Source organism: Haemaphysalis longicornis, unplaced genomic scaffold (genome assembly GCF_048455015.1).
Source record: "Haemaphysalis longicornis isolate Haplotype H1 unplaced genomic scaffold, Haemaphysalis longicornis Haplotype H1 scaffold_10, whole genome shotgun sequence".
Taxonomy (NCBI): Eukaryota; Metazoa; Arthropoda; class Arachnida; order Ixodida; family Ixodidae; genus Haemaphysalis; species Haemaphysalis longicornis.
In genome coordinates this window covers 49,739,609-49,757,743 of record NW_027526204.1, presented here as the reverse complement: position 1 = coordinate 49,757,743, position 18,135 = coordinate 49,739,609, and the positions used below count along the sequence as shown (strand labels likewise).

The 18,135-nt window shown below is 46.7% G+C and overlaps 1 protein-coding gene and 1 non-coding gene across 2 annotated transcripts in view; one reads left to right on the top strand and one right to left on the bottom strand.

Moving 5' to 3' along the window:
• The window catches only part of LOC144157727 (uncharacterized), a 159,782-nt gene that overhangs the window by 108,984 nt on the left and 32,663 nt on the right, over positions 1-18,135 (bottom strand). The gene's annotated exons all lie outside the window — the stretch shown is intronic.
• On the top strand, positions 16,828-16,900 carry Trnat-ggu (transfer RNA threonine (anticodon GGU)). The gene has a single exon. It is a non-coding gene; the product is annotated as a tRNA-Thr (tRNA).

Genomic DNA, 18,135 nt, shown 5'->3' with positions numbered 1-18,135 from the left:
TTTATTCCCTCCACTTAAAACGGCTTTATAATACAGAAACCCGCCTGTTGGTTTTTATAGGACCGCGGAAAAAAAAACTTGCTGCTAAGAGACGTAGGCAAGAATATGCTGTTAGCGCCTCAAAAACACGCTTTGAAAGGAAGACCTAAGCTGTGATTTTCGTTCGCCTTGCCATCGCAACTGCGAGCACCAAAATCCCTCGTGCTGCCAAAATTACGTTTACAAAATTAGAAAGCACACTCTTCCGGTGGCTGAAGGACTTGATGTAGCGAACAAATGCGGCCGGAATAGGAAATTCAAGAACTTCCAGGTCCAGGATAATAAGTACCAGCCCTGCGTGTGCCCGTTGCATTTGGGCAATTTCGGAAGTTCTTACGGCTCTGAGAAAGGGCAGATCTTCTTTTTGTTACGGTGTGTAGATACGCACTCGGGACAAGCAATGAGCATCGCCTTGATGCGTCTCAACTTAAAGACTACCTTTCGTGCTTTTACAGTAGGATAATCTTTCTAGCAAGGTGCCTAGATGTGGCCTTTAGGTTTGCGACCCAGCACAACGAGTCGTGGTCAATCACAAGTCTAAATGAACTGCCATAGAAGTAGAGCCGGAAGTTGCTCATCCCCCAGACTACGCCGAGGCACACTTTCTCTCCCGTGGAGTAATTGGAGTCTACTCTTGATAGTGTGGGGTCTGCGTGTGGCATGACTCTGCCCCGTCCTGTCACTGGACAAAGAATGCTTTATTGATTAATTGGTTAACATTGATTTACTCGGCCGACGCTAAGAATGCAAGTAGACACTCCGTAATGGAGGGCTCAGAAATAATTTTGACCAACTGGCGATCTTTACCATGCGCCGAAGTATTGAAAATATGGGCGTTTTCGCTTCGCAGCTCTATCAGAAAAGCGGGCGCCACACGCGGGAGTCGAACCCGCAAGTACACAAGCACCGCGCTAAGGTGGACGTTACTGGCATCTGTGTGGACTTCTGCATGAATATTTTGGTCAAAATGAGCAAGTACCAGAGTGGTGTGTAGGCGGTTTCTGAGATGATTCAAAGCAACGTTTGCTCTTCTTGCCATACGAATGGTTCATTGTCTTTGTCAGCCGTGTCAGCCGCGTCTTTGTCTTTGTTAGCCGCGAAGTTCCCCACAAAGCACCTGTAATTAGCCCAACGTCTGACGAAACGCCTAACAGCTTTTTTGTTAACTGCGCTCGGAAAGCCTACGACAGCTGCTGTGTTCTCAGGGTGTGGGGACACTCTTCTTTGCTAATAATGTGGTCAAGGAAACGCAGCTGTTTGTACAGAAACTGGCACTCTTCGGGATTTATACTTAACCCAGCCATAATGGTAGCCTCAAGCATCGACCACCGTCTATGTAGGTGTTCTTTGCAAGACGAAGCGAAAAAACATTATCGAGGTACACCACACATGAATGGTGTTAGGACTTCTTTTTTCCTCACCGGCAGCAGACGACGCTAATCATCGTCATTTTATTACGCTTGTCACGAGCTGCCGCATGTTCGTGTTGCTGCGCCGGATTGAGCCCGCTCTTTCTAGGTTCTATTAGAGCCTCATCCTCTTCAGACGTGTCGCTACCCTTCCGGAGCATCGCGCCCCAGCTAGAGGGCCCAGAGGTGCAACACATGGTGCCAAAATCTGAGCCTTCTAGCCGACGCCGAGCGCGATCACGCACGGAGCCGCGAGTGCCGAGGTAACGACGCGGCGCCTGCGATCTTGGCGATGGTTCCCAGCTGCGTGTGACCACATGAACGGCCACTTCGACGTTGCCTCAGACTACGGGCGCAACTGGATGGCCTTCTAGCGGAAGCGGAAGGCCACAGAAGAAGAAATCGAGAGCCGACACCATCTGCAGTAAGTGTACTGCTTGAGCGAATCGGCGTATTTTAAGCACAGATTGAGAAAGTAGGCGACCATATTTTTGAGGAGACCCCAGACGACTTGCTAGAGAGTGAAACGTTAGATTCCGAAGAGTTCGACGACAAGGTTGTCACCTTGACGGGTAGCCTACGTTTCAAGATTCAGGAATTCCGGTCTTCGACGCCATGCCCGGCGGCTGTTCATTTAAATCCAAAGGGCAAGCGCACATCCTCACAAGCAGACCATGCCCTACCTAACTTGGAGGCATGAAAAATTACTCGGCTGCCTTTTGGAGCTAGTTAAAGTCCTGCAATTCCAACGGCTACTTTGAAGCACCAGCTTCTATCCGTGGAATACTGGCACCCAATGACAGCCCAAATGCCACAATACTCCACGTGTATGAACGATCCCCTTATTAAAGCTGAGCTCACTAATAAATGGATCAGGATGCACAAGTGTGTGATCAGCCGCGAAGCTTCTATGAATATTTCTGAACCGGCGAGAACAACACTGCGGTCGTCCCCACCTTCGAGCATATAATGGCTTCAGAGGGTATATCCACCTACTCGCGTCCTGGAACCCTGAAAGTGCTAAGCCGTCTGCGGAACCCGCCATTCGCAAACTTTCGTTCAATCTTTAGAACATACGGCACTCCATCGAGTAGTCAAAGAAAACTGAAAATCTTCGTGAGTAAAAGTCTGCAAAACGAGCCCAGTCCATGAAACACAAACGCAAAAAGAAAGAGAGATCCAGAAGACGTAAATCCGTGCCCAAAGTGATGCATCAAGGGAAAATTGTTGCACTCCTACACGGAACAAAACAGAAGTGAAGACAATAAGTCGTCCATGGAGGAAAACACAAAACAGGCAGCAACAACACGCCATCACAGAAGGTCCGACACCGCATAGAAAAGTTTTCTGTTTCCAGCAAATTTCTCTGCTTTACAAAGCGTTCTTTCGCCTACCGTCACATATCTACTCTGGCTTGCAAAACACCGTAAACAAAAATGTAAGAAACATCATTTAGGCGGTGTAAACACCGATAGCGGAAAAAGCGTTTTGTGGATGTTAGAGGAATTATCCTCAAACATTTCAGCTGGAACGTTTAAACAAATTGAACTTACTGAACGACAGCGTGGTACTCGGAAAAACGTAGCGTCCAAGACATGTCTAGCTCTTGACATGAATGAGAGAGTCGAGATGACTTGACGGGACAAAGTCTTCAGGTCCAACAATCTATGTTTTCATTGCGGTTACTACCGTCAAGCACTCCGTACAGATGCTGTATCATTTGAAAATCTCCTAGCATTATCTGTCAGCGGGGGAGACGGTTGGGACATCCTTTTTCTCACCGGCAGCAGACGACGCTAATCATTATCATTTCATTACCCTTGTCACGAGCTGCCTCATGCTCATGTGGCTGCGCCAGCTCGCGGCCGCTCTTTCTAGATTTCATTAAAGCCTCATCCTTTTCCGACGTGTCGCTCCCCTTCCAGAACTGGCTTCGCAAGTAGCCTCGAACGTCGGTACCGTGCCCGACCGGGTAGCAGGGCGCTCCGCCGTAGAATCGTACAACTTCAATGCGAGATATAGAAACACGCTGCACACGTACGGCACAGCAATGGTACTCGTTCTGTCAACACATGAGATCTAATCTGAGTGCCTCACGTACTTCGAGTATACTCCATCATCTCATTGACGACACCGAGACCAGAACATCGCAACGACAGGAAGTTCTCAAACTCCTGCACCAATACCCAGACGACCCCCCGGAACTCCTTACAGCGCTCTAAGCACGCTACATTACTCAAGCGCCCCCGTCGGTTGCACGCACATATCGCGGCACAGCCAATCCGACACTTGATGCCTCGTACACAGAGTCTGACACCCGCAGAGCCATGGCCCAACTCCACGCGCAATCGGCGCCTGGATCCGACGAGATCACCAATAAGACACTTCGTTACTTGGATGACGCTTCTGTCACGGCACTCATAGCCTACTTCAACAAATGCTGGACAGGCGGGGTGGTCCCCCGATGTGTGGAAAAGTGCTGTCACCACCGTATTCATTCCAAAACAAGGAAAGCCCCTGAAAATCAAGGACCTTCGTCCCATCTCGTTAACCTTACGCTTAGGAAAGTTGTTCGAGCATATGGTTCTCAACCGTCTTACTGCATGTGAGGAAACACATAAAATTACTCCCCTAAACCATCTACGGCTTCCGCTAGGGACGCTCCACGCAGGACGTATTGATACAGCTGCACAATGATATTGTGCTGGGCACCGGAGCCTCACCACGGGACACCCGGGCCGTCCTTGGTTTGGATATCAAGAACGCCTTCGATAGTGTAGCCGATGACGCCATCCTACGCGCCCTCACCGACATGAACGTCGGCCCAAAAACCTAGAACTGTATCAATACGGATACAGGAGATACAGGATTCTGTATTTCACCGCACGGCACGCTTTGCTATCGGGGACCTCAAAACCGATCCGATCCTGTTGAGCGATGTGAGGATTCCCCAAGGATCAGTGCTCTCGCCTTCCTATTTAACGTGGCGATGCAGAATCTCCTCATTACGTCATCACAGCCACGTCATCAGAGCAAAGCGTGTTTTCACCAGAAGTAAAAAAATACAAATTTCCAGTAGTCCATGCCCCGAAGCTACTCGTGTTTTCCGGAAGAATTTAGATCATGTTAGGCTCTTTACGCGCGCCCAAATCTGACACTGGCCTTTTTTTTCTGCTTCCACCAGGAAAACGGCCGCCGTGGGTGGGAATTGAACCCCCGTTCTTGGGGATAGGTAGCTCAACGCCTTAGCCAGTGAGCCACCTCGGGGTGTTTTCCAGGGGGACTTATGCCGGCACCAACATTGCGTGAAATAACTAAAGCAGGCGCAAATGATTAACGTCGGTCTCTTCGAAATCATGGAAAGCATAGATTATAAGAATAAAACAACTAAAATAAAGCCTGCTAATAATTGTCTAACCACACAGTTTCTCAAAATGCTTTTTAATATTTCCACAGTTTCATTTCCACTACAAGCTCGGTTTAGCAAGCGCAGATGGCCCCACGCGGCCAGGCTAAAAATCATCTTAAAAATAGTTGCGGATGTTCTCCTAAAGAAAAGTCGAGTACAAATTCTCGGCGTTGCTTCGAGACAACGGGAAGTGCCAAACTCACAATCGCCAAAAACAAAACTTTATTCAATTGCCCGCAAAAATTATGCCAAACCTAGAGCGGAACAAGAAAAAGAGAAAACGGAATTATAAGACTCATGTAACAATGATCATAACAAGAATATTGCAGTGCCTACCATGCCACAAATTAGTCCACAAGAAAGGAAGTGAAAGGAACACCGTCATCAGGACCGCTTATAAGGCAGTTCTCCACCTCGCAATATTGACCGTGAGGTGAACTAACAAAAGGTGGGACCACCACGGTGACAGAATGAACATGCATAGATGGGTCTTGAAGAAAAAAAAGGATGTCATACTGTCGATACCGGGATAAATATTATTTGGAGCAAAGAATAGGCTCGGGAAGCGCAGGAAAAGAGCGGGTAAAGGTCAAAGGGAGAATCCTTCACCATGCAGTCGTCCTAAATAGCACGTTGGTTACAATCACGATGAATACATCTTCATCTTGTGTCTTTCTAACGCATATCAAGAAACCACTCTCCTACCACGAAGAAAGCGGATGGAAAAACAAAATAGGCAGGGGCCATCGTACTCCCCCTCCGGCAACCCCCCCCCTTCCCCCTTGGAAGAGAAACTGCTGCGTGCCATCATAAACATGGCACCGATTCAGCGACTCCACATGAAAACTCTTCTCTACCAACAATAATATAGAACCAATCAAGGCGGTATGGCAGGATCAAGTTCATTCGGGGAAAGTACGAATGCCATGACACCACAGTATACACCGACTCCGGGTGTAAAAAGCACGAGGCCCCAATATGACTACTCTGCAAACTTTGTGAATGCCTTGCCATCCAACATACACGAAAAAACAAGTGGAAGCTTTAGTCATCCTCTTGGCAATCCGAATAGTGGAAGTACCAAATAAAAGCACGTCACTACAAACTCTCAAAGGACATTTTACTGCATTTTGCAGGCAGAATACCTAAGCGCTTCGGTGCATTATTCCCATTCACAATAGAAACGTCACATGGATACCCGTACTCAATGGTTTGGAAAAGAACGACGCACTTTGCAAAACGCACATGAACTCACATACCGAGCTCCTTGTGACCACGACTACCACACTGCCCTCCTAGAAAAACGGTAAGAATGAATACTGACCGTATGATTAGGAACACGATACTTCCCCTTACAACAACTAAGTCTCAATGCCGAAGAATCACGGACTCTGTAGACGAAGAACCAACACAAGTATTTCAAAATGTGTGTGTTAGTGTGTTCTGTGGGAAACTCAGACATTTACTTTAAACTGTGCACCCTCTTGCACGCAACCTAGCCGTGTACAAGGGTATGGTTAGGGGAGAACAGCTCAAACAAATAACATATTCCACTTCTTCGAGAAATGGAAGGAAGATTTGGCAACTTAAAAGCTCGTACCTCAAGATCAGCGTGAGCTGCTTGAGGGAGGAGCTCTTCAAAGAAGGAGCTGCTTCATCTGGTGCTGTAGACAGACTCCACCTTTGAGCGTCCTGCCATCTCTTTACCTTGTTTTCCTACCACAACTATTTCTTCCTAAACAAAGATGTTCTCTGTCTCTCTCTCTCTCTTCGAAAAAAGCAAAATTGTTCAGCCCGGTGTGAATATCACACAATAAACATTTTGACACAATGACACTCACACCTCCTCGCTAAAACTTGCCACCACCTCGCATTCGCAATCTCTCACGCTCACATTTTAAGACTAAGAAGCGCAGAGAACCTGTGTCTCGTCTGGGCCATGGGGATTAAAAACCCTCGTTGCTAGTTTTTCCCTTTTCGCTGCCCTTTATTGCTATTGAAGCATAGAACAAAAATGAAGCAACTGTGTACGAAACGCTCCGTGGGGGCGGACTATGGCTATCGCGCCTTACATCTTCGGATCCATACTTAGATGTTCCTGCAACTTTTTAAGCACCCCTAGTATTACAGTAATACTGTGATGGGCGTAATTTTGCTACTAAACTAATATGAAGACAACAGCTACGCTCTTGGCGGAGCTCCCAAGCATTTTGTGAAAGCATAAGCAGAAACTGTGAACTTATTTCTCTGCGTTATTTACGCTCAACCGGTTCAAGCATGCCAACCTGGAGCCAAAGTGAAACTGATAAAAGTGTTTTAAGTTCTCAAAGTAGGTGAAATGAGCTCCTCATAACATTTTCGGTCAATTTCACTGGACAGTGGAAGTAGGTAATGATTAAAACATGCTTTCAAGCAGCAAAATTGTCGATACCAACATTTTTATTTCCTTTCATAATGGACTTCATAGTGGATTATCCACAGACCCACAGCTTGCAAAGACAGTGCCTCATCTTGCGAAGTGCACCATTGATAATTCTCAGAATGACTCCCAAAAACCCCATGAGTATAAACCCATGATCGAACCCATGATCCCATGATAAAAAAACCCACGAATATAAAATAACCCATCAGTATTATTGGGTTTTTTAAGCCATTCGATCGTGTCTCTCACGAAAATTTATTTGATAACGTCAACAAATTGTTCTGTGAGGAAAGAATCCTCCGATGGATAGCTTTGTCAAATTGGCATCTGTTTGTTTAAGTAGCTGACCATGCTTCATATAATGTTCCGTCATGTCAGGGATTTTGCAGGGTTCTGTCGTAGGTCTGTTGCTATATTTACTTTTAATATTTGATTTACCACATATTGTCGGGATGGAAGCTAAATTGTTTTAGATGAGTGCATGTTTTACAAGGAAAAACCTCTTGGCTTTTGCATGGAACATAAACCCAATATTGTATAGAACCACATGGCACACCGATATCGCGACTAGTAAATGATAATTATGCCAAACCAAACCGTATCCCCATTACTATAAAAAAATAAATCTTTAGCTTCACTTACTGAGTTGTCGCTGACCTGAAACATGGTACAGAGTAAAAATACCTCAAAATCACAATCTTCTCCTACCTTAGCAGGAATCCACACATCAAAAATGTAACAAAAAAAGATCCAGCGAAATATTTTTTTTTCTGAAACCCTGGACCACGCGACATATGACTGAAAACAGCTCGCATACGTCGCGTTTATTAGTTCAATGCTTAAATACCCGACTATAGTGTGGTTCCCGCATGCAAGCATAAAGAGCATCATTTCAGACCGAATGCAGCTTAACGATATCCGCTTCGTTCTTAAGAGATGTGGACACACTTCCCTACAACCATAAATCTTCGTTTCAGAAAAATTTGTGACGCTTTAAACTCGCTTAACGTTACACTGCCTAAACATTTTATATCGGCTGAGAAATCTTAAGCTTGGGATAGATGCAGTATCAATTTTATACTGAATGGTGCAAAAGGAATAGGACACAGAATAAATATCGAGGAATATCTTTGTTCGAATGATCCTACCTAACCTTTTTTATGAGCCATGAGTGAACGAACCTCTGGCAACATGGCGCTAAAAACCTCTGATAGACCTGATAGTTTCATAACTTTCTTGAGCATACTGGGGAATTTTTCGTTGCCTCAACAACTGCCCGACTTTTTCCGTATGTAGCGATCCTGTATTACTAAACGTTCTTTTAGGTGCTGAGTACCTTAGCACTGCGCAATGTCCATCCACGTCCGTGCACATAGCATTTACAATCATAAAAAACACACAGGCACTGGCAGAATTCGAGCCTGCCTCTGGTAGATCAGACAGAGTTTGTGTCAGTCGTCTTACCCGTTGGGCTACGACCGTGTGTTAGTACCCGAGATTCCAACGGCTTATTCCCTCTCTTGTAACGGTGCGGAGTACCTTCATCACTAGCCTATCTACGCCCAGTGCAGGGCAAAGGCCACTCCCATTATTTTCTAATTATCCCGGTCCTGTGCTGACTGCGACCAATTTATCCGCGCAAACTTATTGGTCTCCTGTCGCGCTTACCTTCTTTAGGGTTCCACTCTGTAACGTTTAATAACCAACAGTTATCTTGCCTTCGCATTACATGCCCTGCCCACGTCTATTTCTTCTTCTTAATTTCTACTATTATGTCCTTCACACGCGTTTGTTTCCTGCCCCACTCTTCTCTCTTGTCCCTCAATGTTTCACCTATCATCTTCCATTCCGTTCTAGCTGAGTCGTTCTTAATTTAAGCTGAACCCTCTTAGGGAGTCCCAAGTTTTTGCCCCGTAGGTTAGTACCGGTTAGATGCAGCTTTCATACACATTCTACCTGCGGAGCACCTTAGGACCTCCCAATTTCCGTCCGCTCCATCCGTGCGCAGACCACCATCCAGCTAAAATCAAGCAAAATTAGATTTGAGCCCTGAGTTGCAGATTAATTTAGGGAATTATCAAGGTGCAACTCACGGCTCAAATCGAATGACAGTCGGGGAGCAAATCGGATGCCACTCGCGGCGCAACTTGGATGTCATTTTGAGTCCCCGTACTCCGCACCCTCGCCATTATCCACGGAGTGGAGTTGCTGCAATTTTTCTTTTGCTTCGCTTCCTGTTGTATCTTCTCTGTTGTTTTTGCACTTGTTTGCTTTTTTCGAAAAGCGAACAGAATTGGATCGCTCTTCCACGGCTCACTCCGACAGAGCGCGAACCTTTGTGCCACTCGTTTCCTGTTTGAGTTTTACATTGTTTGAGTTTTAATTCCTTTTACTTACGGTGTCATCTCGCTGGCTGAAAAAAACCGTAAAAGGCTACTCAGAAACTAAACAAAGAAAGGTCTATGGAATCCAGAAAAAAATTAGCAGTGAATACGTCTTCTTTAGCCTTCCAAAAATGATGTAATACATTATTTTATTATCAAGGCAATTGCTGTGCACCTGCGTAGTAATATTGTCGAAAAACACAACGTGGTGCTAGCCAACACCAAACTATGGGGCCGAATACAGGAAAATATCCTCCTCACGACCTCTTTGCTCAACTTCAGGATATCTGATAGCGTGTACAGGCGCGTTGTGTTTGCTATTGGCTGACAAACACTTATTTCACACCAGTGCCGACTAATGAAATAACAGCGTTAGTGAGCATTAAAAAATGTCTTTTTGGTCCTATTAACGTAGGAGACATCGCACCCCATAATGTGAGGGACGGCAAGAAAGTAAATCAGCGTGTTAAATTTATTTTTCTGAGCTAACAGAACTTTTGTTAAAGCCTAATGTTTACACGTAGCTATTCCTTAGTAGGTAGCATCATCAGCAGAAAAGATTCTCGATGGGGACCACAATTAGTGTGAGCAGTGCGTCGACCTGGCCACAACTCTGGTTGTTTGCTCAGGGCCAGGTTCATTAACCAGTGAAGCAGATCCAAAACACAACCTGGTGAATATTTTTGCCAGAATCCGAATTTTAGTAGAAATGAAGCTCTTATATGATTATGTTAACTCAAGGCCGGACAACACGCATGCTTTTAGATAAACCAAAGCAATCGCCTGATGTCGCAACACACTCGCAGGTCCACGCCAGCACAATCTAATTGCGGACTGCGCACGCGCAGAATAAAGTTTAGGCCTTGGACAATCTGCGTTTAGGGCCATACCGGTCTGAGAGTCAACGCCGGGGCTGTTTGCTTCTATCGCTAAAATGACCAGCCGTGCGGTAACTTTTCACGATATCTGTAGGAATCCCACAAAATAAAGAATATATATAGATAATAGCGAATCAGAATAGGAAATGAGGGGCTCGTTGAAAACAAGACAGAAAAAGAGGGTTGGCAGTCAAGAAAACCTCGGAAAACAAAGGGGAGGATATGGTAGATTATTGAAACAGATAAAGAATTTGGAAAGGAAGAAAGTGAAGAAAAAACTTTCTTTCCAAATTTTTTCTTTCCAAATTCTTTATCTGTTTCAATGATCTACCAAATCCTCCCCTTTGTTTTCCGAGGTGTTCTTGACTGCCAACCCTAATATTCTGTCTTATATATCATCATCATCATCATCATCATCATCACCAGCCTATATACGCCGACTGCAGGGCAAAGGCCTCTCCCACTATTCTCAAATTACCTCGGTCCTGTGCCAACTGTGACCAATTTATCCCCGCAAACTTCTTGATCTCATCTGCCCATCTAACTTTCTGCCGCCCCCTGCAACGCTTGCCTTCTCTAGGGATCCACTCTGTTACCCTTAATGACCAGCAGTTATCTTGCCTTCGCATTACATGCCCTGCCCATGTCCATTTCTTCTTCTTAATTTCTACTAATATGTCTTTAACACCAGTTTGCTCCCTGACCCACTCCGCTCTCTTCTTGTCCCTTAATGTTACACCTATCATTTTCCGCTCCATTGCCCGCTGAGTCGTTCTCAGTTTAGGTTGAACCCTCTTAGTTAGCCTCCAAGTTTCTGCCCCGTAGGTAAGTACCGGTAAGATGCAGCTGTCATACACTTTCTTCTTCAGCGACAGAGAGAGAGAGAATGGCTTTATTGAAGTAAGGAGGCCAGATGCCCTGGGGGGAGAGACGTCAAAAGGTAGGGGAAAGAGCAGTTCAGCGGTGGTCCCTGTTCACACAGTTCTCTTTCTCTGCATATTAATGCGCATGCTCGCTGTTCATATGCGGTTCACAGTTCACTAGCTTGTTTTCTTCTCAGTTTTCGCACAGAGACCAGGCAGATGGAGCGTGTTTGGTGCACTCTAGGGGAGTCGGACAAGCTGCAACACCATTTTAAAGAGACCATTCTCAAGAGTGCATTCAGTAATCAATTCAAGGGTTGGTGGATCTTCCCGCACCCGGCGTATGTGTTCGGATTCGGATGTGGGTACCGGGCCAATGGCTAAAAGCTGCTCACGGCCTCTGTTGAAAGCGGGACATAGCCAGATTAAATGAAATAAATTTGGTGTGCCCTCACAACCACAGTGTGGGCAGTGGTGGAGCTCGGACCCTGCAGGGGCTGTCCATTTGTAAATGACGTGAGGGGTGTAGGCCGCATTGGCGTAGACTTTGTACGCGAATATTTCCCCCGAGCGTGAAAGAGGCTTTAGAAGGTCGAGGACTCCGTCCGGTGTCGCATCTTGCAAGCGTTGTCTGCTTAGTTTCTTTAGATACCGAATACGAAGTTGCCAATCCGACTGGAGGGAGGGGGTTGGTGCGTTGGTAACCGCGGGAGGTGCTTGAAGTCGCTCCCTGGCAGCAGCGTGTGCCGAAAGATTGCCATGTGCACTCATGGTGTGTCCCGGTGTCCAGGCGATACGAATCGTGAAGCCTTCTTCTTGTAGGTCGCGTACCGAAGTCCGGAATTCGGGTCGCCACGCTATTAGGCGCGAACGCACGGTTCAGCTCCCGAAATGCGACGTGGGTGTCCGTGATTATTCTGAACTTCTTAATGGAGAGGGTGCAGGAATGTTCGCCAATGTGCCGGATTGCTCCCAAAATTCCCAGGAGTTCCACTTCTTCCACAAGCCCTTATGTATTGGAGACGTGACGGGATCCATTTATTTCGGGGATATCTGTAGAGGTCCAGGCTATGGCCGCCGTTCTTCCGTCAACCGCAGCGTCCGTGTAAATGTCTGCCTCATCGTCGGCCTTGTCGTTGACGAGTGTTCGAACATACTGCTCTCGGGCAGTTTGATGAGTTCTACTAATTGGTCTGCGACGCGGGATGCCGATCGAAGGTCGCTCCCACGGAGGAATGGGCGGTGGAAAGTTCATTTGGTTAAAATTACTTTTTAGTTGGTCCCATTCGGTAAGCACTCGTTCCTGAGGAAAATGCTCCACATGATTCTGGAATCGAAGCTTTGTTTCCTCTATAAGGGTGTGAAGGGGTGGAAGGGGGACCACTTGATGCAGAATATCGACTCGCGTGAAGTTTGGAAGGCCACTAACCGCACAAAGAAGATGGCGATTTAGCTTGTGAAGGCCATTAACATGGGACGGACGTAGATCATACACTGGGAAGCCGTAGCATAATCGTCCAAGTGCCACTGCACGAGCGAGGAGAGTACAAGCGTGTTGGTGTGCCCCACCATATTGACTGGACAACCGAGTGACCAGGTGTAAAGTAGGGCGCCAGGTCTTCCTAAGTTGGGCTACCCATTGTTTCGGGCTGTTGCAACTGCTAACGGGAACACCCAGCAGACGAATAGTGCCATTGTGAGACTATTAGAGTGTCTGCTACTTGAAGAGAGATGGTCTGGTCCTTATTCGTTGCGCGTTTACCGTCGACATTGAGCAGTTGCGTTTTGGCAGGGGATAACTGGAGCTGGAAGCGGGACAAGCTGTTCTCCAGGCTGAAGATTGCAGCTTGCAGTTCACTCTGCATGGGCTCTTTGGAAGGGAAATCGCTGGCCTCGGTCCATACCACGACATCGTCCGCGTAGAAAGCAAACCGGGCGGCAGTGTCTTGCTCCAGAGTACGAGCCACGCGATTCATCGCAAGATTAAAAAGTAAGGGCCCCAAGATTGATCCCTAAGGGACCCCCTATCAAGATAGTAAGTGGTAGGCTGATGTGTCTGGGGGCTGAGACGAATCGGGCGGTGCTGTAGGAAGTTCCGAACCCAGGCTTGAGCCTTCTGACTCGGAAAGGCAAGTGCGAGTTCTTGTAGAATGCCTGGTTGACTAACGCTGTCAAAGGCTTTATGGATATCTAGTGCAAGGACATAGTCAGGCAATTCCTAGCGGGATTACTATTAATGACACGTCTAAGCAGCCACAAGTAATCATGAGTGCCAATGTGGGGACGAAAACCTGTGAGTGCAGGATGAAACCAGCCTGTACGCTCGATATGATAAACAAGCCTATTATTAATAAGTCGTTCAATAACATTACAGATGACGGGTGTTAGTGAAATAGGACGGAGGTTTTGGGGACTGCGAGAATCCTTGCCGGGTTTGGGAATCGGGTGGATGATGGTGACCCGGACGGAGTCAGGGACCTCCCCTGAGTCCCATAGCTTGTTCACCAATTGCAGTAGAACTTCTAGGCCTTGCGGGGGGAGATTGCGGAGGTCTTGCCACTTGACAAGATCATGGCCCGGCGCCGACTTTGGTCTTCCCTGCGAAATCGCGATCTGTAATTCTCCCATGGTGAAAGGGGAATCAAGTTCTAGAAGTTAGTGGTCGATGTCGATGACAGGAAGAGCCAGGAGAGTAGAAGGATCATCCACAGCATGCGGAAAAAATGTGTGGATAAGGGTGTCTTCCACTTGACTGTAGTCCATTTGAAGACACATCTCGTCCAGTATGGGGAGGCGGGTCTTCGCACAACCACTCATACCGCGAAAAATGCGCCATAGTCGAGCGAGTCCGGTCTCGTGGCCAAGTTTTTCACAGAAATTGTGCCTATTCTCACTTTTAAGAGTAATTTTATATTCCCGAATAACACGGTAATGATGTTTCAACTGCATCAAATGATGGTGACGTTTGCCCTGTGTTCTATAACGCTTGGTAAGGCGTTCAGCCCTTCCACTCTGTATGATTGGATACCGCATCTCCTCTCTCTTAATTTTTCAGGCCCCATCATTATAGAGGGGGGATTTTAACGCCCGAAATACTCTCTGGGGTTATTCCTCCTCTAACCGCTGGGGCCGGCTCTTAGAGCAAACCCTCGAATTCGGGCACTTGCAACTCCACAATGAACATGAAGTCCCCACCCGTGTTGGCCTCCACCACTCCCAGGGCTATACAGCACCCGACTTGACCATCACCACCCCTGGAGCAGTGAAGACATGGTGCACATTGGACAGTACCTGGGGAAGTGATCACTACCCGATTCTGCTTCAAATTAAGGGCAAGAAATTAAGAACGAGCACGACATACCGTCGCGTAAACTGGAACTCTTTTCGCGAGCAATTTGTGGTTGGCCTCCATTCAACCTTGGATGATTTCGTCGCGTCCTTCAACAGGACCTGTTCGCTCGCTACTGAAACAACCACCAGTACCGCTGAAGTTGACCGCCTGGATACGCACATGTTTCAACTTCTTCGCAAGGCTGAACGCCTTCAGCGACAATGGTAGGCTGCTATTCATTATCTGAAAATGTCTGCCATATGCACCCCACCACATTCTGATCCTTCTAATTATCTCTGCCTCATGATTGGGATCTGGGGTCACAACTTGGCCTAAGTAAATATATTCGCTTACCACTTCCACTGCCTCGCCACCTATCTCAAACTGCTGTGCTGTCCCGAGGTTAATGATCATTACTTTAGTTTTCTGCATGTTAATTTTCAGGCCCACGGTTCTACTCTGTTCGCCCAGTGCGGAAAGCATGCTTTGCAATTCGTCCCCCGAATTACTTAGCAAGGCAACGTCATCAGCAAATCTGAGGTTACTGAGGTATTCTCCATTCATCCTTACTCCCACCTGTTCCCAATCCAATGTTCTGAATACTTCTTGTAAACATGCCGTGAATAACATTGGAGAGATTGTGTCTCCCTGTCTGACACCCTTCCTTATAGGTATTTTACTGCTCTCTCTATGGAGGATGATGGTAGCTGTAGACCCGTCGTAGATATCCTCTGTTATTCTTACATAATACTCTTACAGAACCCCCTGGTTCCGTAATGCCTGAATGACTGCTAGGGTTTCGACCGAGTCAAATGCTTTCTCATAATTTATGAAGGCTATATACAGGGGTTCAGTATACTCAGCGCACTTCTCTATCACCTGATTGATCGTGTGAATATGGTCCATTGTTGAATAACCTTTACGGAACCCTGCTTGTTCTTTAGGTTGACTGAAATCTAAGGTTGCATAGATTCGGTTAGCAATTACCTTCGTAAACACCTCGTAGACGACTGACAGTAAGCTGATCGGCCTGTAATTTTTCAAGTCCTTCATGTCTCCTTTCTTATGGATTAGGATAGATATTATTATATTAGGATTTGATATGGATTTATGTATACATATATATATGTATACATATATCAACCAAGCAAAAAATACCTTAACATAAATACCAGAGAAAGTGGTAGGAAATAGCCCCACCGGTAGCGTAGTGGTCACCGCACCAGACCGGTATTCTGGAGGTCGTTTTTTCACCACTTACTTTCTGACTCAAAAAATTCTTTATATCTTTCTATGACCTAACGCATCCCCCCTTTGCTTTCCGAGGTTTTCTTGACTGCCAAACCTTGAACTGTCTTAATTCACTGAGCCCCTCATTTCCCATTTCTGATTCGCTACATGCAAAGCGAGGGCCTCTCTTCTGGTAGTCTTGGTGCCAAAGGTAGCTTTAAGAGGGTTCAACGCTGGTCGACCACTCACGACATGTCGTAGACACTCGAGTCACGACCCAGGGGGTTAAAAAGAAGATCCCCTGACCCCGAGTAGTCCAAGGGCGCTGGCTACCACCCCCAAGGGAAGGAAACAAAAATACTTTACCATAAATACCCAAGAAAGAAGTGGGGAAATAGCCCCACAGGCAGCGTTGTGGTTACCGCAACAGACCGGTATTCTGGAGGACGTGGGTTCGGATCCCACCTGGAGGGCATTTTTTCACCAATTTCTTTCCGACTAAAAAAATTCTTTATATCTTTTTGTGACCTAACGCATTCCCCCCTTTGCTTTCCGAGGTTTTCTTGACTGCCAAACCTTATTCTGCCTTATTTCACTGAGCCCCTCATTTCCCATTTCTGATTCGCTACATGCATAGCGAGGGCCTCTGTTCTGGCAGTCTTGGTGCCAAAGGTAGCTTTAAGAGTGTTCAATGCTGGTCGACCACTCTCGACATGTCCTAGACAGTCGAGTCACTGCCCGGGTTTTAAAAAGAAGGTCCCCTTCAACCCGAGTAGTCCGAGTGGCGCTGGCTACCACACCCAAGTGCAGGAAGCAAAAATACCTTAACATAAATACCCAAGAAAGTGGTGTGGAAATAGCCCCGCCGGTAGCGTAGTGGTTATCGCACCAGACTGGTATTCTGGAGGTCGTGGGTTTGAATCCCACCCGGCGGGCATTTTTTCACCAATTTTTTTCTGACTCAAAAGTTATTTATATCTTTCTATGACCTAACACATTCCCCCCTTTGCTTTCAGGGGTTTTCTTGGCTGCCAAACCTTATTCTGTCTTAATTTACTCAGCCCCTCATTTCCCATTTCTGATTCGCTACATGCGTAGCGAGGGCCTCTGTTCTGGCAGTCTTGGTGCCAAAGGTAGCTTTAAGAGGGTTCAACGCTGGTCGACCAATCACAACATGTCGTAGACACTCGAGTCACGACCAGGGGGTTAAAAAGAAGGTCCCCTTCACCCCGAGTAGTCCGAGTGGCGCTGGCTACCACCCCCAAGTGCAGGAAACAAAAATACCTTAACATAAATACCCAAGAAAGTGGTGGGGAAAGGGCCCCGCCGGGAGCGTAGTGGTTATTGCACCAGACCGGTATTCTGCAGGTCGTGGGTTCGGATCCCACCCGTCTTTCTCGTGTGTTGATGTCGCTACTAACCTTATTTTTTTCGCACTCTGTGTGAGTTTTTATCTTTCCAGACTAAATATATATATATATATTTCTTTATACAAATATATATTCATAGATATTTACATCGAATCAGAATAGGATGTGAGGGGCTCGTTGAAATATGACAGAGATAAGGTTTCCCAGTCAAGAAAACCTCGTTCAACAAAGGGGTGGATGTGGTATGTCATTGAAACAGATAAAGAATTTGCAAAGAAAGAAAGTGGAGAAAAAAATGCCCGCCAGGGGGGATCCGAACGTACGGCCTCCAGAATACCGGTCTGGTGCGATGACCACGACGCTACTGGTGGAGCCATTGTTCCCCTCTACTTTGTGGGGTATTTACGTAAAAGTATTTTTGTTTCCTGCGCTTCGGGGTGGGAGCCAGCGTCTCTCGGACAACACATGGGTGGAGGGGACCTTCTTTTTAATCCCCGGGCCGTGACTCGAGTATCTACGACATGTCGAGAGTGGTCGACCAGCGTTGAATCCTCTTAAGCTTCCTATTGCACCACGACTGCCAGAACAGAGGCCCTGGCTATGCATGTAGGAATCGGAATAGGAAATCAGGGGCTCGTTGAAATAAGAGAGAAATAAGGTTTGGCAGACAAGAAACCGCCGGAAAGCAAAGAGGAGGATGTGGTAGGTCTTTGAAACAGATAAAGAATTTGGAAAGAAAGGAAGAAAGTGGAGAAAAAATACCCGCCAGGGGGGATCCGAACCTACAGCCTCCGGAATAC